Below are 27,123 nucleotides of genomic sequence, written 5' to 3' on the forward strand. Positions count from 1 at the left end.
GCTGGGGACTGCAGGGGCCACAGTGGCTCTCTGCTCTCGATGAACTGAAGATACTTGGAAGGGAGCACTAAGTATCTAGTGGGGCAGAGATGATGATGGTGATGATGATGAGTGTGAGTGTGAGTGTGAGTGCGAGTGTGAGTGTGTGTCCTCTATGGCTGTGTGCATGTGTGTGTGGAAGCCAAAGGACCACTTCAGGGGTTTCTCTGAGCTACCTATGCTGCCATCGTTACAGGATCAACTCCACCTGAGGGTGCCAGGACAGAGTTCATGGAACAGGAAAGAGCTAACAATAGCAGGCTGAGAAGAAGGTTCTCTCAGTAAAGTTCTTGGCTTGCAAGCACAAGTTCTTGAGTTCCATCCCAGAGTCAATTATTTAAAAAACAAAAAACAAAAAACAAAAAAACACTAGTCTGGCATGGTGGAATGTACTTGGAATCCCAGTGCCAAGGAGGTGGAGACAGGCAGATTCCCTGGAGCTTGCTAGCCAGCCAGCCCAGCCTACTTAGTGAGATTCATGCCAAAGAAATCATATATATTTATTTAAAAAAAAAAAAAAAAAAGAAAGGGAAAAGAAAGAAAGAAGAAAGAAAAGAGAAAATAGTGCCTGAAGAGTGACACCCAAGATTGTCCTCTGGCCTCTACCCATGCGTGTGTATCTGTACATACATATATACAAAAATTTGAAAAGTAATAATTAGCTACCATTCATTCATTACCATGTCATTGACATTATAATCTGATTTTAGCTTAATTTTTGCAGTTCAACAAGCTACACATTTCATTTCTTGTGTGCTACATAGAGAATCTGAGGCCAGAAAAATAATATGACTTTCCCAGTGTCACATTCATTAATAAGCTTACCAGGAACTAGAACCTGTCTGTTTTATTTTTATTAATTAAAAAAAAAGGGGGGGATCTCTCTATACAGCTCTGGCTGTCCTGGCATTCATTATGAAGACCAGGCTGGCCTTCAGCTCATAGAGATCCACCTGGTTCTGCCTCCTGAGTGCTGGGATTAAATGTGGCTTCCTTGCCTCTGTCGTATTCCAGCTCTGTATAGCCACTGCTCCCTGCGGCCCCCTGTTTGAGTCATGACGGTAAGGAGAATACAGCTGGCAGATGGAGCAACGGGCACAGCAAAGACTCAGCAGGGTGAGAGCTGGCTGGCTTGCAGAACATGGTCATCGTGGCTGACAAATGGGAAAGAGCAAAGAATAAGCTGTAAACCTTAAGGTTAATGCCGTGAGACAGTGTTTCAGGCTTATGGTCATCAGAGAGTCACTGAGAATTGATAAATCGGGAAGTAACACCGCTGGGTGTGTATGTAACATTTTGGGTAGTGAGGAATCATCCTATACAGCTTGGTGTGGGTGTGACTCTCTTCCTTCGGACTAATCCTTTATTCCAGATAAGGTTCCGTGTGACAGACCTTCAATCATGCTTCACTTTGGTTTTCACAACCAGCTATAAAGGGTTACAGGACAGGTATTGTTAGCCACTTTTATCTGAACTTTAAAATAGACTTGCAGGCTAGGGAGGCAGAACCATGGTAGAGCATGTGCTTGCAGGCCCCAGGCCCCAGGTCCTGTTGCCAGCATTAGAAACAACACATGGGCTGGGGAGGGAACATGAGGGCTTGAGTTCGATCCCCAGCATTCCAGTAAAAAGCCAACTGAGGCAGGAGTGGCAGTGGGTGTGGGTGGGTGGGTGAGATCCCAGCACAGGAAAGGTGCAGCTTGGACAATGCCTGGAGGTATTTGGTCAGCCGGGATAGGCAAATTAGCAAACTCAAGGTTCGGTAAGAGACTTTGAAAAAAAGAAAAGAAAAAAAAAAAAAAAGGCAGAAAGTATAAAGGATGACTCCTCTGGTTTACACACACACACACACACACACACACACACACACACACACGCGCGCGCACACACACACACACATACACACACACACACAGTCTGAGTGCACATCTGCAGGCACATCTGTACACAAAACCACGAACGCTTGGTAAGGCTACGTAATTTGCCCGATGTCAGTTGGTTAGTGATGAACTCTGGATGAGATGTATGTGTCTCATGCCCTTTCTCTCTTCATCCTGCCAGCTAGGTCTGACTTCCCCGAGGCTACAGCGAACAGATGTTGAGATGCTGAAGCGTTTTGTTGTTGTTGTTTTGTTTTTCTTTTTGCAGCAGTCAGAATGAGACCTGGCCTTGTTTCCTGTTCCTCCAGCCTCAGGAGCAGAAGCTGAGCGGCACCATCATCTTTTGGGAATTTAAACTGGAGTTATGGAATCTGTATTCAAACTATAGTTACATGATTTGTGGGCAGGTTCTGATTTATGGGCAGTGACAGCAAATTGGCTCATGGTTGGGGAGTGTAGCTTCTGGATCAACGTACACTGTGTGCTTCACAGAGAAACAAAGCTTTCTAATTGCAAAGAACGTGGATCTGTAATTAGTCTCAACTGCCAAATCCAAAATTGTGCCAGGGATTTCAGGAAAGGGGGTGGGGCTAGGCACCTGAACAGCATCCAGCAAGACCATCAGGGACAGAGAACTCTTTTTTTCTTTTTAAAAAAAATTTGTATTTAATTTATTCAGATGACATCTCAGTTGTTATCCTATCCCTTGTATCCTCCCATTCCTCCCTCCCCTCCTGCTTTCCCCCTTTCCCCTCCTCTAGGTCTGTGACCGAGGGGGACCTCCTCCTCCACTAAATGGTCATAGGCTATCAAGTCTCATCTTGGTAGCCTGCTTATTCTTTCTCTGAGTGCCACCAGGCCTCTCCACCATGGGGAAGTGGTCAAATACGGGGCTCCAGAGTTCATGTCAGAGTTAGTCCCTGTTCTCCACATAACTGTGGAGAATGTCTATCCATTGGCTAGATCTGAGTAGGGGTTCAATGTTTACTGCAAGTACTGACCTTGGTTGGTGCAGTAGTTCGAGCAGGACCCCTGGGCCCAAATCCACCTGTCATGATGTTCTTCTTGTAGGTTTCTAGGACCCTCTGAATCCTTCTGTTTCCTCATTCTCCCATACTTCTCTCACCTAGAGTCCCAATAGGATGTCTCCACAACTATCCCAATCTCCTGGTAAGTGAAGACTATCATGTGACATGCCTCTTGGCCTAGTGTCCAATCATAAGTGAGTATATACCATGCAAGTCTTTCTGCCTCTGGGTTAACTCACTCAGTATGCTCATTCCTAGTTCCATCCATTTGTCCACAAATTTTGGGATTTCTTTGTTTTTTTTATAGCTGAGTAGTACTCCGTAGTGTCAACTCTACATCTGACAAAGGTCTAATATCCAAAATATATAAAGAACTCAAGAAATTAAACACCACCAAACCCAATAACCCAATTAAGAAATGGGAGTCAGAACTAAAGAGAGAATTCTCAACACAGGATTATCAAATGGCTAAGAAACACTTAAAGAAATGCTCGATGTCTTTAGTCATCAGAGAAATGCAAATCACCGAGAAATGCAAAAAACTCTGAGATTCCATCTTACACCCATCAGAATGGCTAAGATCTAAAACTCAAATGACAAGGGGAATGTTCCTTCATTGCTGGTGGGAACGCAAACTTATACAACCATTTTGGAAATCTATCTGGTGCTTTCTCAGAAAACTGGGAATAGGGCTTCCTCAAGACCCAGCTATTCCACTCCTTGGAATATACCCAGAAAATGCTCCACCACACAACAAGGACATATGCTCAACCATGTTCATATTATGAATAAGGCTTTATTCATAATAGCCAGAACATGGAAACAGCCTAAATGCCCCTCAGTCGAAGACTGGATAAAGAAACTGGGAACAGAGTACTTTGAGATGCTCCGAGCATCCCCAGGAAGGACTATGTCCCCAGGGAAAAGCTGCGTTCTCAGAATGGGCCCCTGCAGTTCTTAAATCTCACTCAGACCTTTCATTAAAGAACTTCTTCAAGCTAAAAATTCCATTGTCTGTTTTACTTTATGAAAACGGGTCACTGTTCCCAAATCACTATCTTGTCTGAATTAATGTCTGAATGGGGGTCTGGAGTTTACCCACATCACACATTTTCGCTTCCTGTAACCAGTGAGCAGAATATAAGGAGTGTGTGTCATGGGGGAGGGTTGGACAGAGGCAGCTGGAATCAAAGAGCATGTACCCGCCTTTGCTTGTGCTAAGAATGACAGCGTCTCTGATCTCATGTTGGGCCTCTAACGTGTGTGCAGGTTAGGACTCACCCCAGCCACAGCACAATTATACTCAAATTCAGATCTTTCCAGGAAACTGGGTTTTCTCAATTCACCCTTCTTGGGACATTCTGTGGGCCTCAATTCCTCTGAATGAGCAACAGAAAAGCAAAGGAAAAGGTGTCACAGCAGGCTTGCGTCTCTCCTCTTGCCGGTCACTGCCTGAACTAGCTTTTCAGCTATCTTAAGTACAAATTAACTCTACTGTCTTTTCTTTACTAAACTATGTAGGGCTGAAGGCTTAAGAACAGAAACAAACGCCACCAAAGGAAAGTATCTTTCCATGTAACAAGAACATGAGGATTGGGTGTCAAAAACCATCCAAAGATTGTAGCATCTTATTAGAATTGGTGACATTTTCTTTTCTTTTTTTTTTTCTTTTCTTCCCCCCCTCCCAACTTTCTTTTGTTATTCTCACTTGGCTTGAAAGGCATTACTTTATGCCCAGCCAGAAAAGCACAAGATTCAAGCACTAAGCATTCAAGTGTCCAGTGTATTACAGTATGTGATGCTGGCGCTGCCAGCCTATTGGCTCAAACACAGGAATCCAAAATGGAAACTGTACCTAATGAAGGCTTAAACATAAGCTCTGGGAAACGTCTTTAGATTTAATTTTTTACAATTTAACCCCATTAGTCATTTCATAAGTGGTCTCAAAGAGATATCCGTCCACCCTGGTTTTGATTTATATACCACAGGGACTCACAGCACCACACATGGAAAGGCTGTCACCGACCCTCAAAGGACAGTTTGTTTAGTTGCAGGCCATTAGAAATTAACTATAATTAACAGAGCTGTGTATTCTAGATCTCGCTAGCTTAGCTACCTGCAAGGTTGTCCTACATACACACATCTGATCAGTGTGTGTGTTAAATCACACCAAACCCACTGGCCAGCACCAGCTCCTTATGGACTTTAGGAAAGATGGCCAAGTGCCATGCCTTTCTGTGGTAAAGCTGTCTGTCCTGCCCTGTCACCACTCAAGGGCTTAGGGCTTTTCCTAGTTCTCATGAATGGGGGAAATGCCTCTTTCTTTCCCTTGTACTTGTCCCATGTCTGTAGACAAGCCACATACCTCCAGGTAGTTATCTTCTCTGAATGGGAAAAGTCACTTAGTAGCTATCTGTTGGCATAGTTATAAAGTGAGTATAGGCTGAGAATGGGGGGAGGGTGTAAAGTCACCCCAGTTAGTCTAATCTTGATCCTTTTCTGGCCAATTTGAGAATCAAGTAGTATTTGTTCGGACCTTCCTTTTACAGATAAGAATTTATGACTGAGGTTCTTGTGTGACTTACAATCACCCTTCTGTCATGGATTAAGATTTTATTAATCCTCCCCCCCCCCCCCCGCACCTTTAGACTTTGTTTTTTTTGGGAAGGGAGAAGGGTCAGGCAAAGTCTCAATATGTATCCTAAGCTGGCTTTGAACTGTGGTCCTCCTGTCTCAGCCTCACAGGTGCTGGGATTATCGGTACTTGTTGCCATTTCCTGGAAGTTCAATTAGCATCTTTAGATACGAGGCAGTCTAGGTAAGCTCACGGAGCAGCCAGCGCTGTGTGACGCCTGCTGTCACTCACGCTGCAGTCTAACTCTTGAGACGCATGCCCTATCCCCACACTGCCTTTAACAATCTTATTTAATTATGGTGCCAACACTCCCCCACCCATGGGAAGTTGTCACTATTGGCTTCCTTCAGACCTGCTTATAAATTCTGAGACACCAAATTAGTTCATTACAGTATAGAGAAATGTGTGTGATAGAAAGGTCACATGAGTCTACTGGTCAAATGGTGGGGACCAGACAGTGGTAACCACAAAAATAATAATTTTTAAAAATGGACAGACAATAGTATTAAGTAATAATTAATTTTTAATTAAATAATAGATTTAATTAAGTTATTACTATTAGTGTGTGCGAGTACTGGTGTGCATACATACACCTTGGCATGTAGAGGGCAGAGGAGGACTTTCAGGAGTCAGTCCTCTCCCTCCATTGTCAGATCTGTGGGGAAAGCACTTTTGCGCACTGAGTCACCCCAGCAGCCCATGGGGGTTAAGAGCTGAACTCTCTGAAGCAGTATAGAATGGAGGCACAGCTGGAGACAGTGATCAGTATGAGGTGAGTGAACAGGGCAAGCTAAAGCCTCGCTCTGATTGCAGGCCTCCCACAGCTGTCTCCTGCATGCAGGAGTTGCACAAGATCCCGTGGTGATCTGCCTATACGGAGCACGGGTCCCCAGTTCCAGGGGTGCTCCACTCCTGCCGGATCCCTCCGGCTTCCCCAAAGACTGACCCTACATGCTCGGGGTCAGCATCCTAACACCAATGCATAGTTCTACTGGTCCCCCTGCTGAGACCAGCTGGACAAAACAAGCATGTAGGACGTGGGTCTAAGATGGTGGAGCCTAACAGAACCTGAGTGCCCAGAGTACAGCAGCTGCTTGGCCACCAAATGACTGCATGGCTGAATTCAATTCCGTAAAGCCAGGCTCTGTTCCAAGCCAAAGCCCACTTGTGATCTCCCCTGATCTACCCATCCCATCTGGGACATAGCCAGCAGGGAAGTGAGCTATAGGCGGGACCCAATCTCGATGGTCCACCGTGCTAAGGAGGCCAGTGGGGTGGGGGGGATGGGGGCTCCCCAAGCAATATTCAGCTTAGAGCCCTCTTTCTGCTGACTCCAGACCTGCCTGTCTCACCTGGGACAAGGCCAGCAGAGGTGAGCAGTACTTGGGCTCTGACCACATCTGCCAAGCCAAGGAGGCCTGTGTGAGCCTGAGCAACATTCAGCTTAGAGCCCTCTCTGCCTGGACATCAGAGACCATCATACCTGCTATTACCAGAGACAAGCAGTGTAAGCATACAAATAACAAAGCCCAGGATACCATATGTCACCACTCAAAACCAATGCTCTCACTGCAGCAAGCCCTGGAGATACTAACACACCTGAAGCACAAGAAAATGACCTTAAGTCTGAGGTTAAAAGGGAAAAATAAATCCCTCAAAAAATACAGGAAAATACAATCAAACAGATGAAGGAATTGAATAAATCCTTTAAAGAATTACAGAAAAAGCCGGGCAGTGGTGGCGCACGCCTTTAATCCCAGCACTCTGGGTGGCAGAGGCAGGCAGATCGCTGTGAGTTCGAGGCCAGCCTGGTCTACAGAGTGAGTCCAGGACAGCCAAGGCTACACAGAGAGACCCTGTCTCAAAAAACAAACAAACAAAAATTAGATAAAAATACAACCAAATGGGAGAAAGAAATGAATAAAACTATTCAAGACCTAAAAACTGAATTAAAAGCAATAAAGAAAACACAATCTGAGACAATCTTGGAGATGGAAAACCTAGGGAAGAGAACAGGAACAGCAGGCATAAGCATCACCAACAGAACACAAGAGATGGAAGAGAGAATCTCAAGGGTAGAAGATTTGGTTGAAGAAATCAATACACCAGTCAAAGAAAATGCTAAAACTAAAAAAGATTCTGGTTGTGGCTCAGTGTCCCTTCCATAAACTCTATCATCATTGTCCAACTATGTGGCTCAAGGTTGGGTAGCTAGAATGTTCTCTGTACAATTCTTTAATTCTTTTTCTATAACAATTTTTTAAAATATTTGTTAGCAATTTAGCTATTTTTGTTGTGGAATGCAATTCTTTTGTACAATATTCCATGGCTTTCCAATTTTTATCAGTTGACTGCCCTGCCCTTTTCTTGGTAGACCTCTTTTTAAGCTTGAGAAATTCGTTCACGGATGTGTTTTGGTCAAATCCCATCCCCTTACTTTTCCCTCCTAAATTCATGTGTTTTTGTTTTAAACCCATTGACCCCACTTAGTGCTGCCTTTGTGTGAATGGGCAGCCTCCTAGGGGGCCACATCCCTGAAGAAAACCAACTCTCCTGCCTCCAACCAGCCAGCAATTGCCAAGAGCTCCTCGGAGGCGCTGAGGGGCAGGACTTCGTGAGCCCCCTCCCCCACCCATGCTGGGATATTGGCTGGTTTGATCGTGGGCAGGTCTTGTAGATGCAGCCACTGCTTCCAAGTTCATGTGTGCCATGGCTCTCATGTCCACTACCTCTGGCTCGTAAAAATCTTTCTAGCTCCTCTTCTGTGATTATTTCTGAGTCTTGGTATGAGGGAATGTGAGAAAGATCATGAAAACTTGAACTTGAACTTTAGCCAAGCATGGTGCAAACTTTAATCTCAGCCCTGGGGAGGCAGAAACAGCCAGAGATCTCTGTGAGTTTGAAATTAGCCTTAGACTACACAGCCAAGATCTAGACCAGTCAGGACTACATAGTGAGATCTTGTTTCAAAAACACAAACTATTCATTTCAACATCCTAGCGATGGTTAAGTTCGTAGAGCATTTTTCTGTGCTCTGCCCCAACAAGGGATAATTTAACTTTTTTCCTTCTATACTGTAACCCCCCACCTCCCTTCCTATTCGAGTCCTAAGTGGACTGAGAATAAGAGGTCAGCTGGACTGCTACCATCCCCACGGTGACGGCCTGAAGCGGCTGTTAGCTCCTGCTCAACTGCCTCCCACCCATCATTTCCAGCCCTGCTTTTCGAACACGTTCATCTCATATATATATATATATATATATATATACACACATACAGAGAGAGAGAGAGAGAGAGAGAGAGAGAGAGAGAGAGAGAAAACTCCCAATTTGTTCATGTGAATTGAGTTGGTTTTGTATCTTGTAAACGACTAAGTAATCCAACAGCCATTTCGCACTCATTTTCTCCATTACTTGGTCCAGTTCATTCTACTTTCGAAATATATCTGGACTCTATTTCCAAACAGCTACTCTGATGTTACCTCTAATCCAGACTTCGTTTCTGCAGTGCTGGGGATCAAATGCTATCAACCTTATACATGCCAGACAACAGTCGACCACTTAGCTGCACCCTCAATCCCTCAACCTTATTACCCGTGCATAGCCGGTTTCAACAACTGTAATCCATTATTGGCCATTAAATCAATTTACTGGGTTATGATTAATATTAATTTGTAAACTGACATGGAAAATAACAGACTTATAACGTATGCTGAGGGTAATTATATGTGTATTGAAACTCTGTAGTTTTATTTGTGTGGGGGGGTGTGTGTACACGTGAATGTGTAGATGTGTGTGTGTCTATCTGGAAGTCAGAGGAGGACAGTGGGGCACTTTATCACCATCTGCCTTATTATTTTGAGAGGGGCTGTCACTATCCTGGAAGCTCACTGTTTGGCCAGGCTGGCTGGCTAGCGAGCTCTTGGAATGTGCCCATCCTCAGCCAGAAACAGAGGAATTTCAGGCACATGCAGCCACGCCACGATCTTTACAGCTAGCATTTGTCCTCACTGAGTCATCTCTCCCAACCTGTTCATTCTGCTTTGAGACTGAGTCTCACTCCATGACGCAGGCTGGCCTTGTACTCACAGTAATCCTCCTGCCTCAGTTACAAGAGTGTTGAAATTTCAGGTGTGAGCCACCACGCCCACTCTTAAGTTTTTAAATAGACACCACTCAAAGTATTTAAAATGTATAAACGCGTACACTTATAAGGTCTCTGTGGGGCCGGGCGTGGTGGCGCACGCCTTTAATCCCAGCACTCGGGAGGCAGAGGCAGGCGGATCGCTGTGAGTTCAAAGCCAGCCTGGTCTACAAAGTGAGTCCAGGATGGCCAAGGTTACACAGAGAAACCCTGTCTCGAAAAACCAAAAAAAATAAATAAAAAAAAAAATAAAAAAAAAAAATAAGGTCTCTGTGTACAATTTGTTATAAGATTATAGCAAAAGATTATTTTAAAAAAACATTGCTATAGTATATAGAACATGAGAATATTGTGAAAGTTGGGCTGGAGAGATGGCTCAGTGGTTCCTGCCGATGCGTAAAATGTATCTGCTTGGAGACAGGGTCTCAAGAAGCAATGGATGACCTTGGACCTCCCGTCCTCCAGCCTACACCTCCCAAGTGTTGGGATTGTATTCACGCACCACCCCATCTGCGCAATGCTATACAGAGTTCTATGGAAAGCAGATCTTTGCATGCACGTAGCAAGTGCTGTATCAACTCAACTCCATAACCCAGCCTTAGAAAATTTTTAGCTATTTCAACAGTTAAATAAAGTCATTTGAATTTTCAGAAACTTTCCTTAAAGGGAATTATTAAATAAATACACATGTTTTATTTGTTCATATGTTCTGTTTTTAGACAGAGTCTCACTATAGTCTTGAAACCCACTCTCTAAGACCAGGCTGGCCTTGAACTCACAGAGATCCGCCTGCCTCTGCCTCATGAGTGTTGGGATTAAAGGCTTGAGCCACCACACCCAACCAAATGCAAGCTGGTTTTTTTTTTTTTTTTTTAAGAGCTCAAAGTTGGTTTAAAGAGAAAAGGAAAGGCCTAACTGCCTATCAATAAAAATACTTGTTACATAAATTACGGTTATTCATATGTGATTTAATTATGACTGAAATATCACATTAAAAATTACTGAGACCTGGACTAGGGCTTCAGCTCAGTGGTGGGGCACTTGATTAGCCTATATAAGTCCTGAGCAACCTCCAGCACAGAAAAGGAGAGAGAAGCAAAGAAGGAAAGTTGAGATCTGTATCTGTGCACCCTGATGTGGAAAGATATCGGCTAAGTGCTAAGTGGGAGTTTTAAGGTGCTGTGGTGGAGCTAAAGAAATGGCTCCGTGTTTAAGCACTCTGGTTGGTCTCTCAGAGGACACAGTGCGATTTCCAGCACCTGATGGCTCAGAACAGTCGTAGAGGATGCCATGCCCTCTTCTGACCTCTGCAGGCACCACACACACACACATGGTGCACAAGCATACATGTAAGCAAAACACCTATTCACACAAGTTTTAAAAAATACATAAAATGTACTGTTGGCCAGGCTCATGGCCTGTCCACTTGGGAGGCAAATGCAGGAAGACCTCTGTGAGTTCAAGGCCAACCTCATCTACATAGTGCGTTCCAGGACAGCCAGGGCTACACATAGGTAGAGACTCTGGCTCACCAAAACAAGTACAATGCCAGAGAAGAATTTAATTTTGAAAACCATTTTGTGAAAAATTAAAATTTTTTTTATCCAGGATGTACAGCAAAGGGTTAACCATGGTGGGACTGCATATGGAATTTCCACTCTCGAAGTTTCTGTAAATCATGAGTTTTATGAAAAAAAAAAAATTATATCACTTTTAAGTGTGAAAAGTTAGTAGATGAACTCTATTTTGGGGAGAAAATCTGGCTTAATATATTCAATAAGGATTTCTCAGTAAAATTCATTCATGCCGAGGCTTCTAAATGGTCTATTTTGTTCACTGAAAGCTTTTAGACAGTTTCTTCTACTGAAAGATCACGAATAATGTTCTTGAATGGCAATTTTCAGGCTTTCTAAGCAAAATTCCTTAAGCAAACAATCTGAGCATAAGAAGTACAAGATGTGGGACTAATATAACCGCCCCAAGTCAGACACATCTATCATCGTCTTACGGGATGACGTCCCACTAAACAAACACCTGGGCTAGGAAAATTAATGGATAAACCAATATTGCAAGCCCGGGCTACGTTCATATATACTGCATTAGTTTGCATCCTCATCATTACTCTTGTTGAAAAGTATTTCGCCTAGTTGAAAATTCACTTTTCCACAATATTGTCACAGAATGAAAATGCCTTGCGCGGTGTAACACAAAACTTCAAGACCCCATGATTGGGTTTGAAAAGATAACTACGTAAAAAACCAAATGGATGGTACGCCGAGGAAGACTGGCTAGTAAAATGTGTCTTAAAGAGATGATCTCCCAACCTGAAAACCTCACGCTGGGAAACATTGGCATGTTCGAGGAGTAATTAAAGACAGTAAGTTATATATCACCCGTGAATTGCCTCATTTCTCTGCACCAAATTTTACCACTGCTGCCTATGACAATTTCAACACAAAACCCCCAAACACATTATAAATCACCCACTCCGTCCACACTCTCTTAAGTCAAACACCTACCGAGTGCGCGCACAATCAAATTAAAGCTGTACGAGAGATTTATTAGCAGGGAGATGTTCCTAATTATTTGAAAAACTCGTCTCAGGCTCACTCCAGACATCGTTCAAGGGTACACTAGGATCTTGGGGAAGGGGATGCAATCAGCCCCGGAGTGGTCATAGGGAAGGCTAAACCAACATTCCAGGGCAAAAAGAAAAAAAAGCCTTTGGCAGGTAGTGTCGGCTTTGTCCTGAAACCATCGTGTCTAACCTTTACCACTACCTGAGAGGCTCACTGGGTTTAGAAGATAGAAACATCCAGAAAGGGTGCTGGAGGAGGGGCACGCATGGGGGAAAAGGGTAAGGAAGATTTATTGCCTTCAATTATTTTTGTTAAAAACTTTCCTCGGGGTGCAGGCACATAATATATTGTACTTTCCATTACTTAGTGCAAATGTAAAACATATCTAAAAACCACATTTCATCCTCATAGCATATTAAAACAACAAGTAGGATGTTGTGACGTTAATGTGACAGATGGACTGTCACTTAGCAACATTGTACAACATTAGTTAACAGTAAATTAATATCATCATACCTGATTTTTTTTTTTTTTTTTTAAACACAGAACCATCCGACTGGAGCAAGGCCCCGGGAAGGAATCTTGTGTTTGTTTGCTAAGCAGATTGGACAACGTTAGCCTGAAGTATGCAAACACAATGTCCACGTAATTTTAACATACTTAAACAATGGTAGACTAATCCAAAAGCCCCGACCTTAGAATGTCCCTCCGCCCAATTTGCCTTCACTAAAATATTGATTTTTTTTGACAAGTTTGCATGTACATTATGAATCGGCTCATAAACATTTTCAGCATATTGTACTGGGTTTATATAACCATCCACACCATATATTAAGATCGGTGTCTTTTCATCAACACCAGCTGTTAAGCAAACTCAAGCAACATACTAGACGGACGGTTGGTTCGTGGGCGGGGGCAGTGCGACATAAATCTAACTTCATCACACTGTGGCATCTAAACCCACATTTCATACATCACTGACCACAAATGACTTCCCTATTGTAAGACAATCTTGGGTCCGTTCAGTCCTAAAAGCAACACCATTCATCAAGATGTTAATTCCAGTCTTCACGTGAAGGGTTGATGTTAATAGCACTACAGTAACTCGAGGAAAATTTCCATGCAAATTCATCTCCATTGATAAGGTCCTCGCTGTTAATACTTTTTCTTTGTCCAGTGAACATTGGACAGATGTTCTGCCCTACTGCCAGGGCTTGAATCAAAACATCAGGCTGAGGTTCCCTTCCTGGGTCTTAAAGTCCATGCAGGAAGGAACGGACTAACAAATCTTTAGGTATCTCTCTGTAGAAACTGTAACAGAGCCATGTCACAGCGTTTGAACAGACCTGAGTCTCCACATGAGGAGTTGTGGCATATACTTGTTAAGCAAAAAGAGTTAACATTTTTTAATGTCAGGCATGGTGGCGCACGCCTTTAATCCCAGCACGTGGGGGCAGAGACAGGTGGATCTCTGTGAGTTCGAGGCCAGCCTGGTCTAATAAGCAAGTCTAGGACAACCAAGGCTACACAGAGAAACCTTGTCTCAAAAAACCAAAAAAAATTTTTTTTCTTTTTAAAAGTTTATTTATTATGTATACACTGTTTTGCCTGTATGTATGCCTGTGTGTCAGAAGACAGTACCAGATCTCTCACGATAGATGGTTGTGAGCCACCATGTGGTTGCTGGGAATTGAACTCAGGACCTCTGAAAGAGCAACCAGTGCTCTTAACCTCTGAGCCATCTCTCCAGCCCCCAATTTTTTTTTTTTTTTTTTTTTGTTCCTAATGCGAGCAGAAAAGAACAGATTATAGGAACGTCTGTATGCAAATTATCGCTCCTTTGCAAAGTGACTCATTGCACACCAGCACTATGGGACTCGGTTCTCTGGATTTTAAGTTGTTCATTTAGTCACATCTACTCATCTTAAGTGAGCTCAGGCTTTATCAGTGCCGTGCTGGGCATAGAGCGTGCATCCTATCAAGGACCTGGCACTATTCGTCTGCTTGAGGACCCGGGTGTATGGCTGCCTTCATGCCCCAGCTGTATTACTCTGCCTGTGCTGTCCTATAGCAGAGTCTCTTTCCTCGTTCTTTCCATGATCTTTACTTTCCCACTACCAACATATTGACACACACACACGCCCCATACACTGCGCATGCGCGTGCATACACACACACATCTAAACACACAATATCGAATATAACATACTTACAAAATTAGTTAAGATATAACCAATATAGTTGATTATTACCTTTATAAATAAACACTGAGAATATTTTGTTTTTGCTACTTTAAAAGAAATGTAGAGCCCTAAACAAATTGTTTTCAGGTTAGGCTAACTTTCACCTCTAAAATAGAAGAAATCTTTCTTCTGATGGTTGTTTACGTATCTTGAATTGTGGCAAGGGTTCTATGAATGCTACATTCCCTACTCAAATGTTTAATATTTTTAGTTCTTTGTAAAGTGTGTGTCACTGTATTTGCCAGTTCTGTCGCTGAAAAATAGTTGTTACTGATACAAGGATTTTTCTCTTTGTTTTGAAACAAAGTCTCACTTTTGACCCTAGGCTGGCCTCAATTCATGGAAATCCCCCTGCCTCAGCCTCGAGTGATAGAATTACAGGGGTGAGCCATCAAGTTCAACTACAATTTTTAAAAAGTTAAAGGACAATTTGTAATAAAAGTTCTTTATTTCATCTTCATAATACTGGTGTTAACACTCTCATGGGAACCTAACATCCACCCCTCACAGAGCACAGGACTAGAGACTCCCAACTGTTTGAAAACTATATCTAGCATAAAAATTGATATAGAAATTGGATACTATCATTCACTCATGATAATTTACATTAGGAATTCTGGAGATTCTTGAGAGGGTATATGTAGGGGAAGTTTTGGTTTCTTTAAAAACCAAAAACCTTATGTTGTGCAAATTTTTAAAAAAAATTTTATTAATTTATTCTTGTTACATCTCAATGGTTATCCCATCCCTTGTATCCTCCCATTCTTCCCTCCGTCCCATTTTCCCCTTATTCCCCTCCCCTATGACTGTTCCTCGAGGGGGACTTCCTCCCCCGTATATGCTCATAGGGTATCAAGTCTCTTCTTAGTAACCTATGTTTTTCTTTTAATCCCAGGTGTGGAATATGGGCTGATTCAGACTGTGTAGAGCAGCAAACGCTCTGCCTCATGTGGGCTCTGAGAGGGGCATGATCTCTGCTAGCTGCAGATAGTTTAGTTCTGGGGACTGAGAGGAAATAAATGCCAACGCCCAGAGAGGGACAGGGGCACACAAAAAAATAAGGCTGCTGCCCCCCCACCCCACCCCCGCCTCCCTCCTCCTGGTCACTGTTGTTACAGTTTGATGCGAACAGTTGAAATAACCTGACTGTGAAGATTTGACTTGCCCCAAGGAACCCAATGAAGCTAACCAGCAGGAAGTAGTCAAAAACAAACAAACAAACAAACAACTATGTACCCTTCCCCCCACTAACCATCTTTACCTGGTGTTGGAAGGGATTGAGGCGAAGGGAGACAGAGGTATAAGAACCTCACTAAAATAGATTTAAAAAATACACGTGAACAGGTATGAAAACAAGAGCTCTGAGAGAGTCTGTGGAGACGGCTGCTCTCCCCGCAGCTGCTGTCCCTGTTTGCCCCGCTACTGTTTGCTGTTGCTGTTGGAGATACCCTAATGTTATGTGGGTATGTGTGGTGATGGAGGACGTGGCTGAAGTGGTCTAATGGACTGTTCTCCGATGTGCACGCTGCATGGGATACAGGGGAAACACGGCTGTGTGGGAGAAGAGTGCTGACATCAGACAAGCCGACCATCTCCCTCTTGGACTAACATGGTTAGAGTCGACGGAGCAACCTTGAAAACAGCTGACTGTGTATCGCAAAAAGGCACCAATGGGGAGACGGACAAGAAATAACCAAAGGCCACGCGAAAGGGGGACTTTTTGTTTTTTCAAGATAGGGTTTCTCTGTGCAGCCCTGTCTATCCTAGAACTCTGTAGACCAGGCTGGCCTCCAACTCAAGGATTTGCCTGCCTCCGCCTCCGCCTCCTGAGTGCTAGGGCTAAAGGTGTGAGCCACTACTGCCCAGACTTCTGATGGTATCTGTGCTTCCTATACCTCTGAGTCCTTTGTTCTACCAACCAGTATGTACACTCTGGAAACAAAAGCGGGAACTCTCCAGGCACTTATGGAGAACAGCCAATGCTTAGGATGGTTTGAAGACCACCGTGGACGAGGGGTTTAAGCAACAGCCACCCAGGTTACCAAAGCAGCACAGAACACTTGGTATGGAAAAGAGGCACCAACATCCAAGTCAAACATCTGGGACAACCGTTATCCTACCCAAAATAGTACAATGGGCCTCAGAGAGCTGCCCTTTATGTCAAACCCAATCCCAGCCCCCACTCTGTCCAAACAGCAACCCCGTCCCAGTAAGGGGGGCTTACCTAGGAGAAGACTGTCGCGTTGACTTTGAACTGCTGTGCCCGGGACCCCTAGCAACCTAGGGGACCTCCTGGGACTTATGGAAGCCTTTTTCCGGATGGACAGGATTCCCAGCCTGCATTTAAAGTGCTACTCAAGCAGCCCAGGAGCCATTAGGAGAGCCTCCGGCTTCCTGCGTTGCACCCTGGGATCATTTGTAGGCTGAGAGGACAACAGGTGCTCCCCATGAGGCCTGCTCAGAGAGAAAAGGCCTTTCACCTGTGAGCCCACCTCATGGCTCAGTGTTTAAAAACAAACCAAACCAAACAAAAACATTTGGAATTCAGACAAGGAACCTAATGTCTGCCTCCATGCCCACCCTTTTCCCAATAGCTGAGTAGATCTCAACTCAGTTTTAGGAAATACCCATCCGCTGGCTTCCACTGATGTGTTTAGCCTCCTTTGGGCTTATGTGACACCTGGAACTTCCATCTTTTAGTGTGTTTTGTTTTCTCTCTCTCTGAGGGTTGGGGATATGGCTCAGCTGTAGAACACTTACCTGTATAGTCTTTTAGTCTGATTGGCTTCATGTTATCATGTTAATCATCTGGGCAATAGCTGGAGGGATTGGCCATCTCTTGGCTCCTGACGTACCCAAACAAACAGTTGAAGCTATACCCTGCTGATACACATACCCGCGATTAGGCAGGGAGAGGTTTCGGTTGTCCAACTGAGAAAGGACGGTGCCTACGACCTGTAGAAGATGGGCCATCACTTCCCAATAGCCCCGCCCCCAAGAATGAGGAGCAAAGAGAGGGGTTTGAGATTCCTAGTCATCAGCTGTTCTGTGGGCTGCTTGTGTGTTTCTAGGAAGTTATGGGGGTACAGAGAAAACCCAATACCCCAGCTGCTCACCATCAACTCACCCTGTATTTCCAAACGCCAAGGGAGCTTGGGCTGCGGACTGCCTCAAACTTGTCTGGATTTGACGTTTATTTCTCAGATGGTCTGGGGCTCGTAATAACGCTGAAACCCATTATCTACCAGTGCCATGAAAGACCCGAACACGCTTGCGCTGGGGGAAAGAAGAGGTGGCGATCTGACTCCTCCCTTCCTGGTAAGAAGCTCGGATGGCCATGGCCGCAGTAAACACACAAGCCCAAGCTCTCCTCTCTGTCTGTTGGGCCTTTAATAAAATTTCGTGCCTACTGCTAGAGTTAAAACGGTTGTTTGTCAACACTGCCATGCGGGAAAGGAACCTGCAAATTCCTCAAGGGCATCAGGATCGGATCGGATGGAGCTGCAGAGTACCCTGCCGTGCGCCACAAGTGACAGATGGCGTGCAGCAGCCATGCTGGCACCTGAAGAACGGTGAGCGCTTGGACCGACGGCCATTCTGCCACCTCAGCATTAGATATTGTCTGTAATTAGATACTGCAGTGGTTTTTTTTATATAAATCAGTTTGATGTCACAGTCATTATTCCACTTTTTTCTTAAATATTATTATCATCTTTACTATGAAAATACCATCAACAAAGTCCAATTAGCCAACAACGCATGAATATCGCACAGGACACGCACACATACACATACACAAAGCCATTGGATAACAACAATTTAGATGATGATGATGATGATGATGATGTTTTGTTTTTCAAGATAGGTTTCTCTGCATAGCCTTGGTTGGTCTGGATTTTCTTTGTAGACCAGGCTGAACTTGAACTCACAGACATCCACCTACCTCTGCCTCCCGGTGCTGGGATTAAAGGCATGTGCTACCACCGCCCAGCCCTATAACAATTTATTAAGTAATATTTATGGTGATCAGAAGTTGAGCCCAACAGAACAAACTATGATTTAGTGAGGAGGCAAGAACTATAATGCTCCAAAGGGAGACACTTTAAATTATGAACTTCTTGTTTTATTAATGTCATTATAAAAGTCTTTGTGACAGATGCAATGTTAATTCTGTTTAAAATAGAAGTTACATTAAAACATAGACAAAAAGTTGTTCTCCTAATTTATGTTTTTTCCTATATAAGATGCACACCCATGATAAAGATTGAATTACACGTGAAGAGAGACTGAAGACAAGACTATAGTGAGAATTAAAAATCTCTATAAGCATTATGGATTCAATGCGTCTTAAGGAATTCATGATTTTAGAGACGGATAAGAAACAGACGAGGCACACAGTAAAGTTACCACACGGGCTAAAGAAAAGCCCTGGCTACCATTTTTACTAACATTTCATAGTCAACAGCCTTAAAGCTTTTGCTAAAATGCACATATCACAAATGGATCCATGTGAGCGTTCCTTACAATGAAGAAACAATAAAGACTCAGCGAGGTGGGGCCATTGGCATCTTTTTTTTTTTTTTTTAATAACAATGCATTTTCACAATTGGAAGACTTCATCTGCAGTAAGATTTGAAAACTACATTTCCCAGAACACCTTATCCACTTACTGTAGTAGAGGAAAATAAGTGGATTTCAATTTGATGATTTAACCTACAGCTTTAAATCTTTAATAAACAAACTTGAAATCCCAAGCCCTAATAAATGAAAAGGCCACAACTGAAAAGATGTCAGCCCTGGGCATGAATCTCTTAGCAACATGATGAAAGCACCACTTGTGGCTCTGCAGTCCTGGTCAGCAGCTGCATTTCTATTTTAATAAAAGGAGAGAGGGCGCCAGCACACCGGCGCAGTCCAAGGCATGGCTGCTGCATGGGCAGTAGCGCTGATTGCTTTTCCAGAAAGCTGGAGCAAGCTCTCCTTCCACTGTCCCTTCAGGATCAGCTCCCATAAAAACGAGTGTAATAAGATAATGTATTGCATACGCCAGGAACTCCTACCAGCAGCATTCAGCTGAGCAAAGCCAAACACACTTACATCAATCAATAAAAGCATCATTGCAGCTCAGGATCGCACTTGACGTCTTTAACGCAGAGATGAGGGAGGCTACGAAGGAGAAGTCTACTTCCTCGGTTTCTGGAGGATCTGTCTACCTTCTCGTCCCACTAATATTCTCTTTTTTATAAGATGATGAAAAATAAACATATGTTAGGCATTTGGGGGAGGAAGCACCTCTATATGAAAGCCCTAATACACACATACATAGGTGTTTATATGTATGCACACATATGCGTACATTCATACATACACACAGAGAGACATATGTACACACGCCTATAAACATTTTAATCTTTAATCCCAGCACTTGGGAGGCAGAGGCAGGTGGATCATTTTGAGTTCGAGGTCAGTCTGGTCTACAAAGAGAGTCCAGGACAGTCAAGACTACACAAGGAAACCCTGTCTTGAAAAAAAAAAAAAAAAAACCCACATTTTAATTAACACTCAAATGGCCAGCGGATGGTTTTCTGGTTGAGTGGATTTTGGAGGGTTATTTGATTCTCCCCTGTACAGCATGAGGAGGCACATTCAGGTTGAAACATGATTTCACAGGTTCTCACTCTCCTTTTGAAGCAAACATGGAGGGAAGAGAGAGTGATACAAGAGAGAGAGAATGACAAAGGCCCCCTCCAAACAGAAAAAGAACTCTTTTCTTTTGGTTTCTGGGTCTGGAGCTCATCCACTAAATCACTTGGGTGTCAACCTAAAATGTCCCTCCTCACGGTGATATACGGGATAATCAAACGATCGCTCCAAGACCCATCAATCACCGTGGAAACTATTGAAAAGCCTAAAACCCATAGACTAGGTTCCTTTCACAAGAGCAGGAGCCGGAGGCTCAGGGTGAGTGTCTGGCCTTCTGAGAGTGACACAGTCATCACACTAGAAATGAGAGGCTTTGCCTGGAGAGTTGTTTTGTTATGTTTAATTAAAGAATGGCCCTTCGTCTTTAAGAAAGTAGGTAGATTATTACTGGCTAGAATTCTAAGCCGACCTTTTTATGCAAATGAAGTTTAAAGAGAAAGGAAACTAAAATGATATTAACCCACACATTTTAAATCTTGCATCATGCCTCCTGAACCTGTGTGTGTGTGTGTGTGTTTCTGAAAATGGGTTTAAAAAGACACCTCCATTTTTACTCTGAAAATTTTCATGATGGTTTTAGAAACAATAATATTATAGAATATCATTTCCAAGTCACAAGGGGCTTAACTCCTAAATGCTAAGAGCCTGGCATTCCCTAAATTCTTAATGAGATTATTAATGTTTGTGTGACAGCCTTTACCTCCCTAAGAACAGCACACACGAGTAGTCATCATTCATTGTACTGTCTCTGATGGCTTCCAAATGTTCCTCAGCCGTGCAGGGCAGTGTATGATTTCTGATCCAGATGCTTAAAAAAGCAATTCTAACAAAGAAACTTAATCCGAGCTGAACTTGGCACAGATTCCAAAAACCTATAGGATGATGTTTTGGAAGCTGCTCAAACAAAGGCTGAAACAGAAATCCGCATCCACGGCCGAGGATGCCTGGCTGCTGGCAATAAACCGAGGATACAGACTTTTTCCGTCAGTGTGGGTGAGTGGAGGCTAATGCTTGTAAAATATAGTTTAAGTATGAAAACAGCGTTTGGGATTGATGTGTCTTTTCTTTTTAAAGCAGAAGCGTACATTTGATTCACAAAAAGGTAAAAATCAAATAAAGACGTTGCACACTGATTTCTTGAAAGCTTTTCAGAAACTTCTGGGTCTGTCCTTAAGTAAGGGATTGTTTTTCTTATGATATGTGATGTAGCTTTGGTATAGAGGTCTAAAACATTAATACATAGAGAGGGGAACTTTCAGATGTGTGTGTGTGTGTGTGTGTGTGTGTGTGTGTGCGAAATTTTGAGACTCATGTTCAAATTCCAGATGTAGAGAAGAGTGTGGATGGGCCAGAAGTGGTATGCTAAGAGAGAAAGCCCGAGAGTTCCCTGAAAGTGACCAAAGACATCAAGGTACACATTCAGGAGGAGCTCTATGCCCAGGAGCAATAAACACAAATAAATGACAGTAGTGACATCATAGTAAAAGGACTGGAAGCCACAAGCAAAGAGAAAAAAATCTTAAGAGAAGCCAGAAGAAAAGACACATGACATTTCAATGAAAGCTAGCCAGTGATAGAGTCTGTTCAAAATCAAGAGAGCTGCTCCGAAAGCTGGGGTGCAGCTTCGTGGTAGTGTGGCTCCAGGCTCTGGGGTTGGTCCTTTCCCAACACTGAAAGATAAACAATGCTGATGATAACTCAAATCTAGACTTCTTATTTAGCTTCTTAATTTTTCAAGGTTTGTTTTATTTTATGAGTATGAGCGGTTTGCTTGGACATATGTATGCTTACACATGTGTGACTGACTTGTGCCTGTGGAGGTCCAAAGAGGACATTAGATCCCTTGGAACTGGACTTACGGATGGTTGTGAGCCCATGTCCTCTGCAAGAACAAGAAGTGCTCTTAAGCTCTGAGCCATCTTTTCTGCCCCCTCTCCCATGCTACCTTAGACTTTTATGCTAAATGAAAATAATCTTTAAAAAATATGAACATGCTGCTGGGTGTGGTGGCTCACATTTTAATCCCAGAACTCAGGGAGGCAGAGGCAGGTGGATTGCTGTGAGTTTGAGGGTCTACAAAGTGAGTCCAGGACACCCAAGGCTACACAGAGAAACACTGTCTTGAAAATACCAAACCAAGGGCTGGATGTGGTGGCACCCGGCTTTAATCTCAGTACTTGGGAGGCAGAGGCTGGCGAATTGCTGTTCCAGGCCGGTCTGGTGAGCAAAGCTAGTCTAGGACAGCCAGGGCGATTACACAGAGAAATTCTGTCTCAAAAAACCAAAATCAATACCAGAAAAGGAAAAAGAAAAACAGAAAAAAACAAATAAAAATTAGTAAAAATTTTTAAAAAATGAACATAATACAATTAAACACTAAAAGAATTAATGACCAGAACATTAATATTAAAGTTTTGGTATAAAACATAATCTACTTGTGGACTTTGAGGCACTTGTTAGTTCTAATAGATTTTTGTTTTTATTTTTGTTTTGTTTTTTTGTTTGTTTGTTTTTGCTTTTGTAGATACTTTGTGATTTTCTACATAAGTGGCCATATTGTCTGTAAATAAAAGTGTTACTTCTAAGCCTTTCCTTACTGTTTCCTTCCTTTGCTGCACTGGCTAGGAGATTCCACACAATAATGAACAGAGGCAGCTGTGGAGAGTGCTCTTATTCTTTCTGCTCTGGGGAAGCATTTACTCTTCCACCATATTTAAACATGTTCTTAGCTGGAGTTTTTTAAAAGATGCCTTTTTCCTAAGTTGTTGAAAATAAGTGGATGATACATTTTCCAAATGACTTTTTAAAAATCTATTAAGATACTGTGTATTTTATTAATTAAACTTTAAAAAAAACTTTTTTAAAAACACAGTTAAGATTCATGGAAGTTGCTAAATGAATATCCAGTGGTCCTGGGTATATAATTAAAGCACATTGTTGCTACATTCGGGCCTGGCATCTCCCCACTATGTGTTAAAAGGTTTGCCCCTAACTTGGAGCTGTTGGGAGGTGTGGGAGAGCCTCGAGGTGGGGTGAGAGTCTAGTGGAAGGACTTCAGGTCACCATAGGCGTGTCCTCAAAGGGGACTGTGGATCCCTGGCCCCACTCTTTTTTTTTTCTTTCTTGACCATCAAGTAGTCAGTTTTGCTCCCACCTGTGCTGCTTCAGCAGTGACGTGCCACCCCGTCAAATACAACAGGATCAAATGATACACTGGGATCTCTAAAACTGTGAGCCAAAATAACCTTTTTCTTTTATAAGGGGAAATACCTGGTTATCTCAAGAATTTGTTTTAGTGACAGAAAGGTAACAAAACGTAACTATCCAAACCAAGAAACTGAGAATGGTCTTAAAGTGTGCATATGGGTCTATGAGGCGTTTCCATGGATTCGTGTAACCATTACTATTTGATAAAGATATGGAACTAGTCTACTTGCACTACCTGTGTTTTCTAGTCATACCAACTGCCTTCCTTGCCACGAATTCTAACTTCCAAAGACCTCTAACTGCTTAACAATGTTCATGTTTTTGTCACTCTTAGGGTATCATAGAAATAGATTTACATAGTGTGTGCTCACTTCAGGCTCTCCAGGGAGACAGAGCCAATAGCACACATGCACAATTGGTTATAGCTACATCATTGGAGGGACCCTTGTGACTATATACATACACATATATGAATGTATAGATGTACACACATTAGTGTGCAAATCTACACATATGTTTACGGAGAGAAAGAGATACAGAGAGAGACTGACTAAGAGCTTGGCTCTCATGATCATGACAGTTGAGAAGCCCCACAGGATTCATCTGGAAGCAAGAACTGGCATGATGGCTCGGCTGGAGTCCTCCTAGCAAGGAAGCTGACCCAGTCTGCAGCCAACGGCCCAAGAGCCTGGGAGGCCATTGCTGTGAGTCCTAGAATCCTGAGGGCAGAGCGCGTGGGGTTCTGATGTCGCGTGCAACAGGAGAAGGGAGTCTGAGCTACTCAAGAGACGAATGCTCGCTCTCCACCATCTCACTCCTCCACCTGAGCTAAAGGACAGCACCGGCCTCCGGTGAGGACAGATCTGTCCCTGCTCAGTTCACGGAGTCACATCCCAATCTGCTTTGGAGATCCCTCACCTAGAGCTGTCACTTGACCTATGGCTGTCACTTGGAGCAAACCTGCATTTCCTTCCTAACGGAAAAAGAGGTGGGCTGGCGGAAGGCTTGCAGAAAAACTGGAAACCAGAGATGACTCCTCAGCTATCTGGATAGCCGTAATCTGGGGCAGGTGACACGTCAACCACTTCAACCCTGCATCCTGTCACTTGTCACTCTTCTGTTGCTGCGGTGGCTGCTGCTGCTTCTCCGTCTTTAAATAGTTGCCTCTGTTTCCATTGTTTACTGTATTTATAATAATAACAATAAACAATAATATCAATATATAATATTAACAATATCACATATACTCATATATAATATATAATTTATTATTATTATTATTATTATTATTATTATTATTATTATTATTATATTATACGCAAAACCCAAAGAAAATTCTCATCCTCATGTCCCTTGTGGTTATAACCCAACACCTTGCACAAAATTAAGCCACTGATTTCACACAGAACCATTGATGCCAAGTCAGGTGACAAAGACTGGGAACAGGTGAATCCTGCTGAATGGGCCTAGAAAGCAACAGGTGGGGGATTTGGCGGCACCAGACGGAAACCCCCCACGACGAGAGGAGCAGGCTACCCCCCAAAGCAGTGTGTGTCATGTGACTGTTGGACCTAGTGCGTAGACTTACTCTGGTGGAAAGCTGGTCTCATTGAGGTGTTCTGTGATGTCTCTAGCCTGGCTGAGGATGAGCCAACAGCACCGCTTCACAAAGGGGAGGCAGCGGACCCCCCCAGCAGTCCTGCACACAGTGTGTTCCACCCCCACCTCCCAGGCTGAAGGGGAATATGGTATACATGTGCCGGTGACCAAAAATCCCCTAGGTGGGAAGGGGAGCACCTCGTCAGTTGAGGAAAAGGCGAACTAACGTCCCACAAAACCTATAAGGGACTAGAAAGAGCAAGAGGGGACTGCAGTCCACAGGGGCAGTAAGTAGAGGCGGGCTGTCCCTAGGGTGAGGGTGGGGACACTGACACCTGGGTATAGTGACAGTTGTCCTTTATTGTGAATGTCAGCAAGTAGGGCCATTTGACTTGGTAAATCATTCAAACTATTGTTACAAGGGATTTGCAGGCCTGTGATTTGCTAATTGGGTAGGAGGGACAACCTGCATAGGCCTGACAACTTGATTTTGGGATTCCCAGATCCCACAACGAGGCAGGAGAGAACCAATTCCTCCGAGTTGTCTCCTGACCTTCATTCAGACACCGAGGGATGAGTGTGCCTGCACGCGCGCATACACACACACACACACACACACACACACACACACACACACACACAGTGATTCGTTCTTCAGATGCAGTATTAGTTAATATTCTTGGGACAAATCTGCTTGTGACTTCAGAAAGTCTGAACCTGTATTTAACTCCTTTGGCATTTAAACACGAGATCATAGAAGACAGCTGTGTATGTCAACTAAAAACAAAAGAGCAGAGGGTGTAGGGGTGGCTCAGAGTTAACGTGTTTGCTACACAGGCATTGAAGACCTGAGCTCAGGGCCCCTGAATCGACATGAAAGCTGAGTATGGTGGCACACGCCGTTCGTGGAGGCCCCACAGGTCTCTTACTTCAGAGTCCGGACAGCACAGACTTCCAACTGCCTTCAGATGCCTTCTCCATCCAGGTCACCTTCTAATCTTTTTCTGGCTGCCATCAGGGGCCTCACTGTTCTGTGTGATTAGTTCCCCACTGCTTTTTTTTTTTTTTTTTTAAGATTTATTTATTGTATATACAGTATTCTGCCTTCATGCACACCTGCACACCAGAAGAGGGCACCAGATCTCGTTGTAGATGGTTGTGGGCCACCATGTGGTTGCTGGGAATTGAACTCAGGACCTTTGGAAGAACAGACTAGTGCTCTTAACCTCTAAGCCATCTCTCCAGCCCCCATCCCCACTGTTCTCTAAGCAGGACCTTCCCACATCAGAAGAATTACCCTGCCAAAGGAAGACCACTGAAACTGCCTGAGCATCTGCGTCAGCCGGTCCATATGAACAACTCTGTTAGATAGAATATGCAACAAGTCAGTGTTTAATTAAAATTTTTTTTAACTTTATTTAATTCCTCCACCCCCCTTCTAACAAAGTCTCACTGTGTAGGCCAGGCTGGCCTCAATTTTATTGTTGCTGTTAGCTATACTTTCATTTTGGAGGTTTTTCTGTGAATTTCATATATGTATCAATGAAATATGATCAAATCTTGTCCCCATTTCCCTCAGATTCCTCAGTCCTGGGATTATAAGCATGCAACACTGTACACTAGGATGTTTAGTTTCTAACTTTGCCAGCTGTTTTATAATATTTAAACATCTCCTGGTTTTTAAATTTAATTTTTTAAAGGACTACACAATCCTACATCTCAGTTCAGGAAGGCAGGGAACGGTTAATACAATAATAACAATGCGCCAAAAAAAAAAAAAAAAAATGCAGTCTGTTGCAAGCTGCATGTGACCTTTTAAATTCTATATGATGAAATTTTAATGAAGTGAGCTTTCTTTTTGGATCCAGTGAAATTGGATCATATCACAACTTAAGAAGATATTATGAGATAAATTCATTAAATTTATTTTCAAACAGTTTATAAAAATATTATTTATAAATGAGTTTAGAATGGCTGAAGGCAAATGGTGCTCCCAAGAACAACTATGTTAATATAAGCTAAAAATAGGACATAAAAGTTTCAGTCAGAATATAACAAAGAAAGTTA

Source organism: Acomys russatus, chromosome 16 (assembly GCF_903995435.1).
Source record: "Acomys russatus chromosome 16, mAcoRus1.1, whole genome shotgun sequence".
Classification (NCBI taxonomy): Eukaryota; Metazoa; Chordata; class Mammalia; order Rodentia; family Muridae; genus Acomys; species Acomys russatus.